Raw genomic sequence first — 14655 nt, 5'->3', positions numbered from 1 at the left:
CGATCATTGACCACGAACAAGGACTACGTGCCTGTGCCAGTTTTCTAGCCGGACGTCCACTGCGTTTTAGAGAACATAGTAAAATGCTAGTGGACATGATGTCATTTTGTTTACGTAACAACTACTTTGTTTTTGATGGTGTCTTATTCAGACAGACCACTGGGACGGCGATGGGTTCATGCTTTGCTCCCAGTTTTGCGAACCTTTTTCTGGGTCACTGGGAGCAAAGCATCAACTCAGACCCTAACCTGAGATCCTTTTGGCCTTTTGTGGATACATGGTGGAGATACATTGATGATCTCTTTGTCATTTGGAGTGGGTCTCATGAAACGGCCAATGATTTCGTGAACAAACTTAACATCAATGATCTCAATATTGTACTTACAAGCAACATCAGCAATAATACTGCGGAATACCTTGACGTGAAAGTTGAGGTAGTCCAGGGCAAACTACAGACTTGCCTCTTCAGAAAATCTACTGCAGGGAACAGTGTGCTGCATGCCCTGAGTAGTCACCCAGATACACTCAAATGGAGTATTCCATTTGGTGAACTACTCAGGGCAAAAAGAAACTGCAGTACAGAGCAGGGTTATGAACAAACTAGCCGCGAAATGATGGCAAGATTCAAAGACAGAGGCTACCCTACATGGGTTATCAAAAGAGCCAAAGCACGTGCGGATGGCATTCCCAGAGTAGACACTCTGAAAGAGAGAGACTATGAAACGGAGAGTGCAAGTGAGGATGACCAAACACGTCTAATTCTCACGTTTAACACTGAGTCTAAGCAAATTCGTAGAATAGTTTCCCAAAACTGGAACATCCTCACTGCTGACAATGTGATGTGTTTAATGCTCACATATCCATTGTACAAATGTAACTTTACATTCACGTTTTATGTTAACCCAGTCCTGTTTCTATGGCCATGAATTGTGCTTTATTTTCCGGAAACTGTCTTGCACAAACTAACGTGATCAAGGCTGTCCGCAGCCGAAACATGTTGTTAGTTAAATAAACACCCTTGGAGCCTTGAGTGGTGTCGTGTTATCTCGTGGTCTGAGAGCACCGTTACTTTGGAACTTTGTGGAACTATTTGGACTACCGGCGTGCTCGGCCGGCATTGGTGCCACTTCCAGAGGGGCCGCGGTCAGCGTCTCTTGAGCGGACTGAGAAACTGATTTATTACCGCTGACACAGGACCGGCGCATCCAGCAATTGCTGTGGTCACTGCACGGGGACGTTGCGAACACAGGTAAGAGCACCAGCCTGGGGAACGCCACAGTGTGCTTTGCAGGGGGGAGGGGCAGTCTCCTTTCGGCGTCTGTCGCCACTCCCGCTGGGGCAGCTGCAGTGTGGACCCCGATTCTGGCTATCTCTGACCCTGTTGGTTTTTACATTCACCCCCAAGCCTGTCAGATACAGGGCTTATTCCAACACCGACGCGGGACTGTATTTAGATACCGCGGATCACCGACGTGGTTGCTACAACGTGTAATTACTTAACTGCCATATCGAAGTTTGTTACCCTGCACCTTCAAGCTACAAAGCAAGGCAGACACTTTACACGTCTTTGGATTAACTATTTGCGCAGGAAGAACTTCACATTTGGTGAAGGGACCTCAAGTGAACATCGTACCACTAAGTCATCTTAGCTCCAAGGGGTGCTTTTCTATGATGGAAGAAGAAGAAGCAAGAAGAGCGGCAGCTCAAGCCCTCTTTACCAGACGCAAAAAAGAGGGAGGACAACCCAAAGACAATACCATTGGGTCCCTACCCACCACCAAAGATAAAATTGATAAATTGGAGAAGCTGAAAAAGAACGAGATCTCCAAATGGTGGGAGGCGACATCACTCCAAAACTACCTAGAACAAGACATGGTCCCACGAGGTCTGAGGATCTTCACCACACCCACCTATGAAACACCGAACCTAGCGATGCTAAAAGAGTGGTCAGATAATTCTGCTTTGAGCTCTAAACGCATGCTTGAAATCCTGGTCAAGTATGCCTGGATCGATCGTGAAGAACTGTTGAAACAAATAAATGATCTAATAGAGAGCATCAAATCGGAGGTTGATGAAGATACAGCCAATAATTTGATTACCCCCATGAAAACACGCCTTAAAAAATATGAAGAAGACATCAAAGCAAGAAAGTAACGAAAATTGGATCGTGATTATAATGACTATGAGAGCGGCAGAATCCTGACATTTAGCCGCAAATATGATCATTTATATCAGAGCAAGACTAATGCAACAATTTCCACACCACTCAATGTGGAAACATCTGTGAGTTCCTGTGGGACGGAATCGGATGGGTCAATGGAAGATGTCACAGCACCTGACGCACGCCCCCAAAGGGTGAATTTTTTGGAGGAATACCGCCACCTGCGCCGGAGCAGACGGGCGGAAGTGGAGACTCCGGCACCAGTACCATATACACCGAGGGGCAGAGGACGAGCACGAGGAAGAGGCGGAAGAGGAACAACCGGGGGAAGAGGCTTTTCCAAAGGTGGGAACAAAGACAAGGCAACAGGCGACGTAAGAAAAATCGTTACACGCTCCAAGAGAGGCCAATGAACAATGAAGAACTGGTAAATAAAACAGTGATTAATCTTTCTAAAAGAAAAATGTCAATTTTTGAAAAATCGACTCTAAGTCTGGGTCTTTCATTTTGTCCCTCCATGCCATTTGACTTTTGTACTACACGCATTGACATTTTTAAGTTTATCCGTAAACTTAAATTAAAGAAATGGCATAAGCTGAAAAGATTGAATCAAAATCATGATAAGCGAAGACATGGCTCTATCACTAGAGATGAAAACTTCTCTATCAGTGATGTGGACAGCATCATTAATATCATTACTTTAGATCAGGGCCTATCAGCCAATGAGGAAGAAACAGAGTTGGGTTCTGTTACCCAGATGCTGAATGATGCAGCATTTGTAACCGATGATAGTACTCTGTCTGGTTTTAAGCCTAAATCTACTTTCATGCCCACCATGCCACATGACAATCTGGATACCTTTCATGACTGTGTTAATAAACAAATCTGCACACATAGAAGCAAAAAAGGTAGAGGACCCAAAAGGGAACAGAACCTCAATGTACAAGAAAGAAAAGCTCTGACTTCATTGATTGAGGATAAAACTATAGTTATCCGCCCTGCTGATAAGGGAGGGAACATTGTGATTATGGACAGAGACATGTACACTAAAGAAGCGTTAAGACAACTCGGTGATGGGAAGTATTACACCACTACTTCCTATGATCTATACAATAAGAGCATTTTGACCTTATGGGAAAAACTTATCGAATGGAGAGACCAAGGAATTATAGAATGGGAAGAATTTAGATACCTAAAAAATGACCACCCTATATTGCCGGTACTGTATCTTCTTCCAAAACTCCACAAGGACACTACAAATCCACCAGGGAGACCCATTGTGTCTTCAAGGGGATGTGTCTCGGAACATATTTCCAAATATGCAGACTTTTTTCTTAGAGACTGGGTACAAGAACTTCCCAGTTATATTAAGGACACTAAAGATTTTTTGAAGAAACTGTCATTGGTCCAGTGGAAGGAGAACAACCTTTTAATAACGATGGATGTACAATCCTTGTACACGATCATTGACCACGAACAAGGACTACGTGCCTGTGCCAGTTTTCTAGCCGGACGTCCACTGCGTTTTAGAGAACATAGTAAAATGCTAGTGGACATGATGTCATTTTGTTTACGTAACAACTACTTTGTTTTTGATGGTGTCTTATTCAGACAGACCACTGGGACGGCGATGGGTTCATGCTTTGCTCCCAGTTTTGCGAACCTTTTTCTGGGTCACTGGGAGCAAAGCATCAACTCAGACCCTAACCTGAGATCCTTTTGGCCTTTTGTGGATACATGGTGGAGATACATTGATGATCTCTTTGTCATTTGGAGTGGGTCTCATGAAATGGCCAATGATTTCGTGAACAAACTTAACATCAATGATCTCAATATTGTACTTACAAGCAACATCAGCAATAATACTGCGGAATACCTTGACGTGAAAGTTGAGGTACTCCAGGGCAAACTACAGACTTGCCTCTTCAGAAAATCTACTGCAGGGAACAGTGTGCTGCATGCCCTGAGTAGTCACCCAGATACACTCAAATGGAGTATTCCATTTGGTGAACTACTCAGGGCAAAAAGAAACTGCAGTACAGAGCAGGGTTATGAACAAACTAGCCGCGAAATGATGGCAAGATTCAAAGACAGAGGCTACCCTACATGGGTTATCAAAAGAGCCAAAGCATGTGCGGATGGCATTCCCAGAGTAGACACTCTGAAAGAGAGAGACTATGAAACGGAGAGTGCAAGTGAGGATGACCAAACACGTCTAATTCTCACGTTTAACACTGAGTCTAAGCAAATTCGTAGAATAGTTTCCCAAAACTGGAACATCCTCACTGCTGACAATGTGATTGGCAAGGATCTGCCCAATGCGCCTCTCATCACGTACAGAAAAGGCAAATCTCTACGTGACATGTTGGTGAAAAGTGACATCACTGTTTACCCTAAAACCCAGAATGTAGGCTTAGTGGGTTTTTTTCCCTGTGGCCACTGTAAGGCCTGCAGATACAGTATTCATAAAAAATCTGTCACATACAATGGGGTAACGAAAAAACTAACTCAATTTTTGACCTGTAGTACAGACTTCACTATTTACGTTATTGTCTGCCCTTGTGGCCTCTGGTATATAGGGAGCAGTACCAAACAAGCGAAACTTCGAGTGCTTGAACACTATCGTGCCATTGTGAATAAGAATGAAAAATACCCAGTGGCAAGACATTGTGCTGAAACACACTTTTCCAATATAACTGAAATGAGTTTTCATATATTGGAACAAATTGAGAGAAGCCCTCGGGGAGGAGATAGGACCCTCAAACTGAGACAGAAGGAGTCGAAGTACATTATTGAATTCCAAACCAAGATACCGGGGGGCCTCAACCAGGACGAGGAGTTAGCAGTTCATTTGAAATCATAGCCAATGCATGTTGTGTTAGCTTCCATCTCTCATTATCTGTAACTTTATGCCTCTTCTTCCAACTTAGCAGGCACTGTTTATTTATTGAAGATGTTTTAAGTGAGCATGGTGAACTTTTGTAACAATGAAGTATGACAATTTATGTCTCTTTTTTCCACAGGTTTTGGTTCACTAAGAATTTGACATCAATAACTTGATTCATTCGTCCAGCGATTTAATGGACATTCACTTTTGGGAGCACTGTATCTCTTCTTCACACTTGACATCTAGACAGTTTCTGAGAAGGTAGGCCCCACTTGGGGGCGAGTATATACCTGGACTTGGTGTTACACTATGTGTTCTTTTGGCCAGTTCCCACAAATGTTAAAAAACTGCGGTAGTTGACCGTTAATGTATAATCGGTGGCATTGTTGCCTTTATGTATTTTACAGACATAGATGCCTGGCCATTATACACTATTTTGCACGCAGCCACCTTGCATTTTGCTGAAATGTGACTCGATATTGCCCGCCTTTATAACTGTGTGGCGGAATACCTGGACAATCAGGGACCAATTGCATACAATCATTTATATTAATTTTATGCTACAGGCTAGAGTAACTGCAGTTATTAGATGTGCCGTTTTATACTTTTGCCATATGTGAAGTGGGTTTCCAGGCTTAGCGCATGGTTGCTGGGCTGCCATTCTATGATGTATTTCATCACGTTTGGTTACTACAGTAACGGGTAGTTCTGTGGCTTATTTAAACTACAAATATGGCGTAGGACGCCCCTGCCGGAGTTTGCTTTCTATTCCTAGAGGCGAATTCTAAGAGACACAATGTATATATCCTTCTGTGAAGTTAACAGAAGAGTATTTGAGCATGGGCACACATTTATTTATACTTTATTTGTCAGAGCACGAAATACGAGCAACAGATAAATTAATTCAATTGTGGTGTTTGGGACATGTATTTGAATTTCCTAACCTATTTTGATGTGTTTAATGCTCACATATCCATTGTACAAATGTAACTTTACATTCACGTTTTATGTTAACCCAGTCCTGTTTCTATGGCCATGAATTGTGCTTTATTTTCCGGAAACTGTCTTGCACAAACTAACGTGATCAAGGCTGTCCGCAGCCGAAACATATTGTTAGTTAAATAAACACCCTTGGAGCCTTGAGTGGTGTCGTGTTATCTCGTGGTCTGAGAGCACCGTTACTTTGGAACTTTGTGGAACTATTTGGACTACCGGCGTGCTCGGCCGGCATTGGTGCCACTTCCCGAGGGGCTGCGGTCAGCGTCTCTTGAGCGGACTGAGAAACTGATATATATATATATATATGTATATATATATATATATATATATTAACAACACAAGGTAGCCCAAGGAGAAACACCACAAGGCAGTAGATTCCGTTCGTTTATTTTCCTTTTTCAGCAGCTTGCAAACAGGCTTTCAGCATAACTGGCATTGCTTGATATAAATGGCCAAACGCGTTTCAGGAACAGAACTTCCTTTCTTCAGTGGCACAGGATGCAATGAACACAGAGCAGCATTGCTTACGCATATATAGAGAGTACCTGCCAAAGTGGGCGTGGCCATCATGGCCTTCTGGTCTCCGTAGTTCGTGTTACTTTACCCAAGTGGGTCCGCTCTGTGCTCACAATTAAAAGCAATTTTGATGCCCCAGTGGGTTAATGACAGTGTCTGTTGTAAAGTCTGCACCGCTTTCCAGCTGCCAAAACACGAACATTTCTGTCTCCCAAGTACCGACTCCTGGTGGGTCTTCAGTACAGGCCCGCTTGAAGCAGCAGTGGGCGTTTCTCCGCGGCAGGCAACGCCGCTCAATATTAACAACACAAGGTAGCCCAAGGAGAAACACCACAAGGCAGTAGATTCCGTTTGTTTATTTTCCTTTTTCAGCAGCTTGCAAACAGGCTTTCAGCATAACTGGCATTGCTTGATATAAATGGCCAAACGCGTTTCAGGAACAGAACTTCCTTTCTTCAGTGGCACAGGATGCAATGAACACAGAGCAGCATTGCTTACGCATATATAGAGAGTACCTGCCAAAGTGGGCGTGGCCATCATGGCCTTCTGGTCTCCATAGTTCGTGTACTTTACCCAAGTGGGTAAAAAAACGAACGGAATCTACTGCCTTGTGGTGTTTCTCCTTGGGCTACCTTGTGTTGTTAATATTGAGCGGCGTTGCCTGCCGCGGAGAAACGCCCACTGCTGCTTCAAGCGGGCCTGTACTGAAGACCCACCAGGAGTCGGTACTTGGGAGACAGAAATGTTCGTGTTTTGGCAGCTGGAAAGCGGTGCAGACTTTACAACAGACACTGTCATTAACCCACTGGGGCATCAAAATTGCTTTTAATTGTGAGCACAGAGCGGACCCACTTGGGTAAAGTAACACGAACTACGGAGACCAGAAGGCCATGATGGCCACGCCCACTTTGGCAGGTACTCTCTATATATGCGTAAGCAATGCTGCTCTGTGTTCATTGCATCCTGTGCCACTGAAGAAAGGAAGTTCTGTTCCTGAAACGCGTTTGGCCATTTATATCAAGCAATGCCAGTTATGCTGAAAGCCTGTTTGCAAGCTGCTGAAAAAGGAAAATAAACGAACGGAATCTACTGCCTTGTGGTGTTTCTCCTTGGGCTACCTTGTGTTGTTAATATTGAGCGGCGTTGCCTGCCGCGGAGAAACGCCCACTGCTGCTTCAAGCGGGCCTGTACTGAAGACCCACCAGGAGTCGGTACTTGGGAGACAGAAATGTTCGTGTTTGGGCAGCTGGAAAGCGGTGCAGACTTTACAACAGACACTGTCATTAACCCACTGGGGCATCAAAATTGCTTTTAATTGTGAGCACAGAGCGGACCCACTTGGGTAAAGTAACACGAACTACGGAGACCAGAAGGCCATGATGGCCACGCCCACTTTGGCAGGTACTCTCTATATATGCGTAAGCAATGCTGCTCTGTGTTCATTGCATCCTGTGCCACTGAAGAAAGGAAGTTCTGTTCCTGAAACGCGTTTGGCCATTTATATCAAGCAATGCCAGTTATGCTGAAAGCCTGTTTGCAAGCTGCTGAAAAAGGAAAATAAACGAACGGAATCTACTGCCTTGTGGTGTTTCTCCTTGGGCTACCTTGTGTTGTTAATATTGAGCGGCGTTGCCTGCCGCGGAGAAACGCCCACTGCTGCTTCAAGCGGGCCTGTACTGAAGACCCACCAGGAGTCGGTACTTGGGAGACAGAAATGTTCGTGTTTTGGCAGCTGGAAAGCGGTGCAGACTTTACAACAGACACTGTCATTAACCCACTGAGGCATCAAAATTGCTTTTAATTGTGAGCACAGAGCGGACCCACTTGGGTAAAGTAACACGAACTACGGAGACCAGAAGGCCATGATGGCCACGCCCACTTTGGCAGGTACTCTCTATATATGCGTAAGCAATGCTGCTCTGTGTTCATTGCATCCTGTGCCACTGAAGAAAGGAAGTTCTGTTCCTGAAACGCGTTTGGCCATTCATATCAAGCAATGCCAGTTATGCTGAAAGCCTGTTTGCAAGCTGCTGAAAAAGGAAAATAAACGAACGGAATCTACTGCCTTGTGGTGTTTCTCCTTGGGCTACCTTGTGTTGTTAATATTGAGCGGCGTTGCCTGCCGCGGAGAAACGCCCACTGCTGCTTCAAGCGGGCCTGTACTGAAGACCCACCAGGAGTCGGTACTTGGGAGACAGAAATATTCGTGTTTTGGCAGCTGGAAAGCGGTGCAGACTTTACAACAGACACTGTCATTAACCCACTGGGGCATCAAAATTGCTTTTAATTGTGAGCACAGAGCGGACCCACTTGGGTAAAGTAACACGAACTACGGAGACCAGAAGGCCATGATGGCCACGCCCACTTTGGCAGGTACTCTCTATATATGCGTAAGCAATGCTGCTCTGTGTTCATTGCATCCTGTGCCACTGAAGAAAGGAAGTTCTGTTCCTGAAACGCGTTTGGCCATTTATATCAAGCAATGCCAGTTATGCTGAAAGCCTGTTTGCAAGCTGCTGAAAAAGGAAAATAAACGAACGGAATCTACTGCCTTGTGGTGTTTCTCCTTGGGCTACCTTGTGTTGTTAATATTGAGCGGCGTTGCCTGCCGCGGAGAAACGCCCACTGCTGCTTCAAGCGGGCCTGTACTGAAGACCCACCAGGAGTCGGTACTTGGGAGACAGAAATGTTCGTGTTTTGGCAGCTGGAAAGCGGTGCAGACTTTACAACAGACACTGTCATTAACCCACTGGGGCATCAAAATTGCTTTTAATTGTGAGCACAGAGCGGACCCACTTGGGTAAAGTAACACGAACTACGGAGACCAGAAGGCCATGATGGCCACGCCCACTTTGGCAGGTACTCTCTATATATGCGTAAGCAATGCTGCTCTGTGTTCATTGCATCCTGTGCCACTGAAGAAAGGAAGTTCTGTTCCTGAAACGCGTTTGGCCATTTATATCAAGCAATGCCAGTTATGCTGAAAGCCTGTTTGCAAGCTGCTGAAAAAGGAAAATAAACGAACGGAATCTACTGCCTTGTGGTGTTTCTCCTTGGGCTACCTTGTGTTGTTAATATATATATATATATACATATATATACACACATGCACACATACACACACACACACACTGGAGTCCTGACGCGATGATGATCACAAACAATCAGGTACAGACTACACGGTGAGATGAAGAGTGGAAGAGTGCTTTTATTCCTCCATTAATGGCAGCATGACGCGTTTCAATCGGGAAACCCGGATTAATCACATGACATGGCCAGAAACCAGCGAGTTTAAATGCAAGAACTGTTTACACATGCTCTTCCCATTAACAACGATAATAGTGAAGAAATACTCTCTAAAAGATAGCAATAGTAACATGTAAGGCTAATAAAGTATCAACACTAACAGGGATAAAAAACAATCAATGACAATATATATATTTGTTTGTGAATAACTATTTAAATACAATAAATCACAATATATGTCATTTGAAAATAAATAAATTAATAAATAGATCAATGAATCAAGGGCAAGTGCCCATAATTCTTGTTGTAATCCCTGAAATGCTAACAAAATATCTGCTATCTAGGAGTAAAATAATCTCTACTAGGGCAGAAGTTAGTGCAAACAGTAGCAATCAAAACGTGCAAAAATAAAGTGCAAATCACCTATTAAGACATAGGGAATTCTTTTAAATTACAACCAGGCAGATGGCCAAATATCCAAAAAAGTGCAAGTGCAGAAGACAACCATAGTCAATAAATACAGTTCATCCTAAATACACTAAAAATAATTCATTAATCCGCGGACAACCTTCATAAAGATTTAATAGAAGGGATAAAAAAGGTTCAAAAAATTATTTCCTGAAAAGTAAGCAGTGCGATAGATCAATAAAAAATTGAAGATACGTTAAACCAAGAATAAGATCATTGAAACAGAGGTTAAATTAGATCATCAATATACCATTTAAAGTGCCAGAAAGCCAACTTTTGCCCAATAAATACCTACCCAGACCCTTACACCTCATTTCCACCTGACCAAAACCAGTAAAAACTAGAGAAACTAGTAAAACCAGTTTAAATTCCGATAAAATCAGGCATTAAAGGACACCGATAAAAATTCAACAGTGCAAGATTAGGCGAAAAAATTCATCAGTCATAGCAGCAATAAGGGATGTTATGAATAAACAGGTTATTAGTCTTGCATTGAAGCATTATTGAGGGATAATCCTGCTCCAAGCTAATAATGATCAGTTCAAATACAACAGAAGAATACATACTCAAAAATATAAAATATTTATAAAAAGTTGTATAGATCATCCCCTGTATTAAGACCATTTGGAATCTTGGTGTCCAGAAGTAGAAAATAGTGGCTTTCCAACTGTCTAAGTTTCCTCTCTCTGTCCCCACCCCACTTAGAATATGGGACTGCGTCAATAACAAATTAACTCAAATCCTTGAGATTATTGTGATGTAATAATTTAAAATGACGTGCAACAGGGTAGCTGGGATCAGAATTAACAATAGCACGCAGATGCTGCAGGATGCGATTGAAAACCTGGAGCTTAGTGCTCCCAATGTATTGAAGATGGCAAGAACATTGTAAAATATAAACTGCGTAGTCAGTTTTACAGGTAAACAAACCTTTAATCATTTTGACATCCTGACTAAAAGCGTCATGGTATTCCCGAGTGTTAACCCCAAATTTGCAGGCTCTGCAAGAACTGCATGTAAAGAAGCCTGTTTGATTGGAAAGAAATACCCGGCATTTTCCCTCCGACCATTTAGTTGTGAAGAGATTTAATCCACACTGAAATCCACCCTGTGATTCGAATCAGAAGCTTGCTGTACCAACATTGTGACAGCATAACTAGAACCAAATGAATTTGCATCCCTGACCACCTCACAAGACGAGGGATCCGGCATACATGCTGGGAGGACCCGCTCTGGGCACCCAGAAGTGGCCCACCAGACCCCACCTTCCCTACCCCACAGTGCTGATGAAGACCCACGGTGACCCATAAATAGGGCCATATTTGGGTTGAAACGTCGACGAAGATATTTGGATCAGCCTTATAGACTCTGTGGAACAGCCAACAGATGTGGCCCACAGTATAAATTACCTAATGTGGATTTGACTGACCAAACACCTCCCCTCCCCTCCCCACTGTATATAAGTCACAATTCTATCACTGCACTATACATCACTGAGCACTGGAACTTCACTGTTCTCACAACTGATGCGCAGTTTGAATTACTTAAATTGTTTTTTCAATGCAAATATGGTATTTATGAATGCAAATAATTCATATAAAGTAACTGAAAATACCCAATATGGTTTGGATTTGTTTATTTGTTTAATTTGTTTAACCCTTTGGCTTTTGGCTCTTTTTGACTCTGTTTGAACCTTTGGGAAAGAAATAGAGTATTGACTATTGAGTAGAATGTGATAAAAAGCTTGTTCGAACCCGACAGGACCACTGTTGTTATACATTATCATTGCCCAGGTTCTGAGGGATACTGGGTTACCACATTGTGACTTACTATGTTTGATTGGAGAGCCAATTGGATGATTTAACTACTTCCGGACTGGTTTTAACCAAGGCATCCCTCATAGAGGGAGCCCTCCTAAAAGTAATGCAAGGGACCTCACTTAGTAGTGGTGCCAGAGTGATGTCAGTGCGCAAAACCGGCCAATTAGACTTCAAAATATTGCGAATCTTTTTCTCATAGCAACTATAGGTCGTAATTGGTCTCACTGTTGTATCCTCTTTTTTAGACTCAATATCTCTGGTGGTAGTCACAATCTCCGTATTCTGAGCCCGAGGGGATTCCTTGGTAGTTAAAACCATTATTTTCAATGAATCTTTCAGATAACTCTATTTATGTCCACGAACCAAAAACCTTTGGAATTATTCATTCAAGCACAAATCAAGATCCCTTTCATTACTGCATATTCTTTGAATTCTTGAAAATTCCCCATGAGGGATACTTTTTATAAGATGGCGGGGATGGGCACTAGAAGCATGGAAAATAGAATTACCACCAGTTGTTTTTCTATGTAATTTGGTTTGGATGGTATTCTCAAAAATATAAACTTCAACATCCCAAAAATCAACTCTCTCATTGCTAATGGTAGCTGTGAATTCTAAATTGAGCATATTATTGTTAATGCTAGTCACAAATTGTTCCGCTGTTTCTCTAGACCCATGCCAAATTAAAAACACATTGTCTATGAAACGCCATAAATGAATGATCCCTGTGTCTTGGTTTCCATTACAGCCTAGGGCGTGACTCAGGACATGCTCCTCCCAGCAGCCTACGTGTAAACACGCATAACTGGGGGAGAAGCATGCACCCAGGGCCACGCCCCTTAACTGCTGGTACACCTCATTGTTAAAGAGAAAAAAATTGTTACAAAGGCACAGTTCAATCATTTTCACTAGCATTTTACTATGCTCATAGAATTTTATTCTCTGCGTGACAAAAAATGTGGAGTGGCATGCAACCCATCATGGTTAATTGAGGTGTAAAGAGAACAGATATCCATCACTATAAATTGATATTCTGAGCTCCAAACAACCTCCTTGAGTTTGGTTAAAAAGTGCCCGGTGTCTCTAATGTAAGAGGGAAGATCTTCCATATAACTGTGTAGAAAGAAGTCAACATATTTCGAAATAGATTCAAGTAATCCATTTTGGGCAGAGATAATGGGATGCCCAGGTATGGGAGGCACACCCTTATGAACTTTAGGTTACAAATAAAGTATAGGGGTAATGGGATGGTCATTCTTCAAATGAAGAAACTCATTTTTACTTATTAGACCATCCCTTTTCTACTGAGCCAAATGTTTGTGTACTAAATCTTTAACTTTATTCAATTCATTAAAGGAGGCCTTCCTATAACAAAGAGGATCATTTAACTGTCTTTCAACTTCCTTAACATACATCTTACAAGGCCATAAAACAATGTTACCCCTTTATCTGCTTTGTTCACAATAATGTTGCCATGATTAATGATTTTGCGCATAAGAGTGGAGTAACGCAACTCAGCATAACTCCTACGTTTTTGTTTATACGCAATAGATCTGTTAAGCCCTTTCAAATCTTCAACCATGCGAGCATTAAAAGCATTGATCGCATCTCTAGGCATCATGGGAACAAAAGTGGAGCGGGGGCAAAAAGGAGTAACCTCTGTGTTGTTACTGGCAACACCCATAGATAGCAACACCTCTTGGGTGGCAGCAGGGGTTTCCTCACCCGAATCATCAAGGGAATGCACAGTTTTCAAAATAGGCACGTCAGATATTAAAAAGTTCTTACTAGGTTGAGAGGCAGCAATCATAGCATTGGCAGAATTATTAACTTTATTCAACTTGTGAAATTTCATTAATTTCAATTTACGTATAAATTGAAATACGTCAATATGAGACTGAACATACTTAAAGTCATTTTTAGGGCAAAATGATAAACCTAAAGCCAAAAATTGTGTCTCTGCTACATTTAATTCAAGATCAATGAGATTAATCACAGTGTTGCCATTGGCAGTTGTGGTGGCAATATTCAGTTCATTTGAGGGGCACTACGGTGCAAGGGTGACTGCATTATGAGCAGGATTGAGTTTTTGCAAGAAAGGACACTTTCTTGCACAAATAAAATCCTTAAAGACATTTTCCTTTTTGTATGTCTGATTTGGAATGCATCACACACACAAAAAAGAAGTAACAAGGATAAAAATATTTCTCCCTGTTATGTCTGGATCTCGGTTGCGTACCATTTTCAAACAATTCCTGTTTACAACTATTTGAAAATCTAGGGATGCACCAAAATCCATGGGTGGATGTGTGGGGGCGCCCACACTCCACCCATGGAATGCATCTCTGCTGCAAGGTAACGCAAGGCAGGGAAGTGCACTGCGTGCTTAAGCTTGGATTTACTAAACAACACAGTGTCATGCGAGATGGCTTAGCATGACTGAAAATATCCAGCTAAGGGCTTGCTTTGCCTCAGCTTGCGTGACGCAAGGGTAAAACAATCCCTTCATAAATCTGGCCCATGGTGTGTAGCTCTCTCATATAAAAGAGAAAGCATGT

This window comes from Lissotriton helveticus, chromosome 2_1, assembly GCF_964261635.1.
Source record: "Lissotriton helveticus chromosome 2_1, aLisHel1.1, whole genome shotgun sequence".
In the NCBI taxonomy this organism is placed as follows: Eukaryota; Metazoa; Chordata; class Amphibia; order Caudata; family Salamandridae; genus Lissotriton; species Lissotriton helveticus.
Note: the sequence above shows the minus strand (reverse complement) of the source record.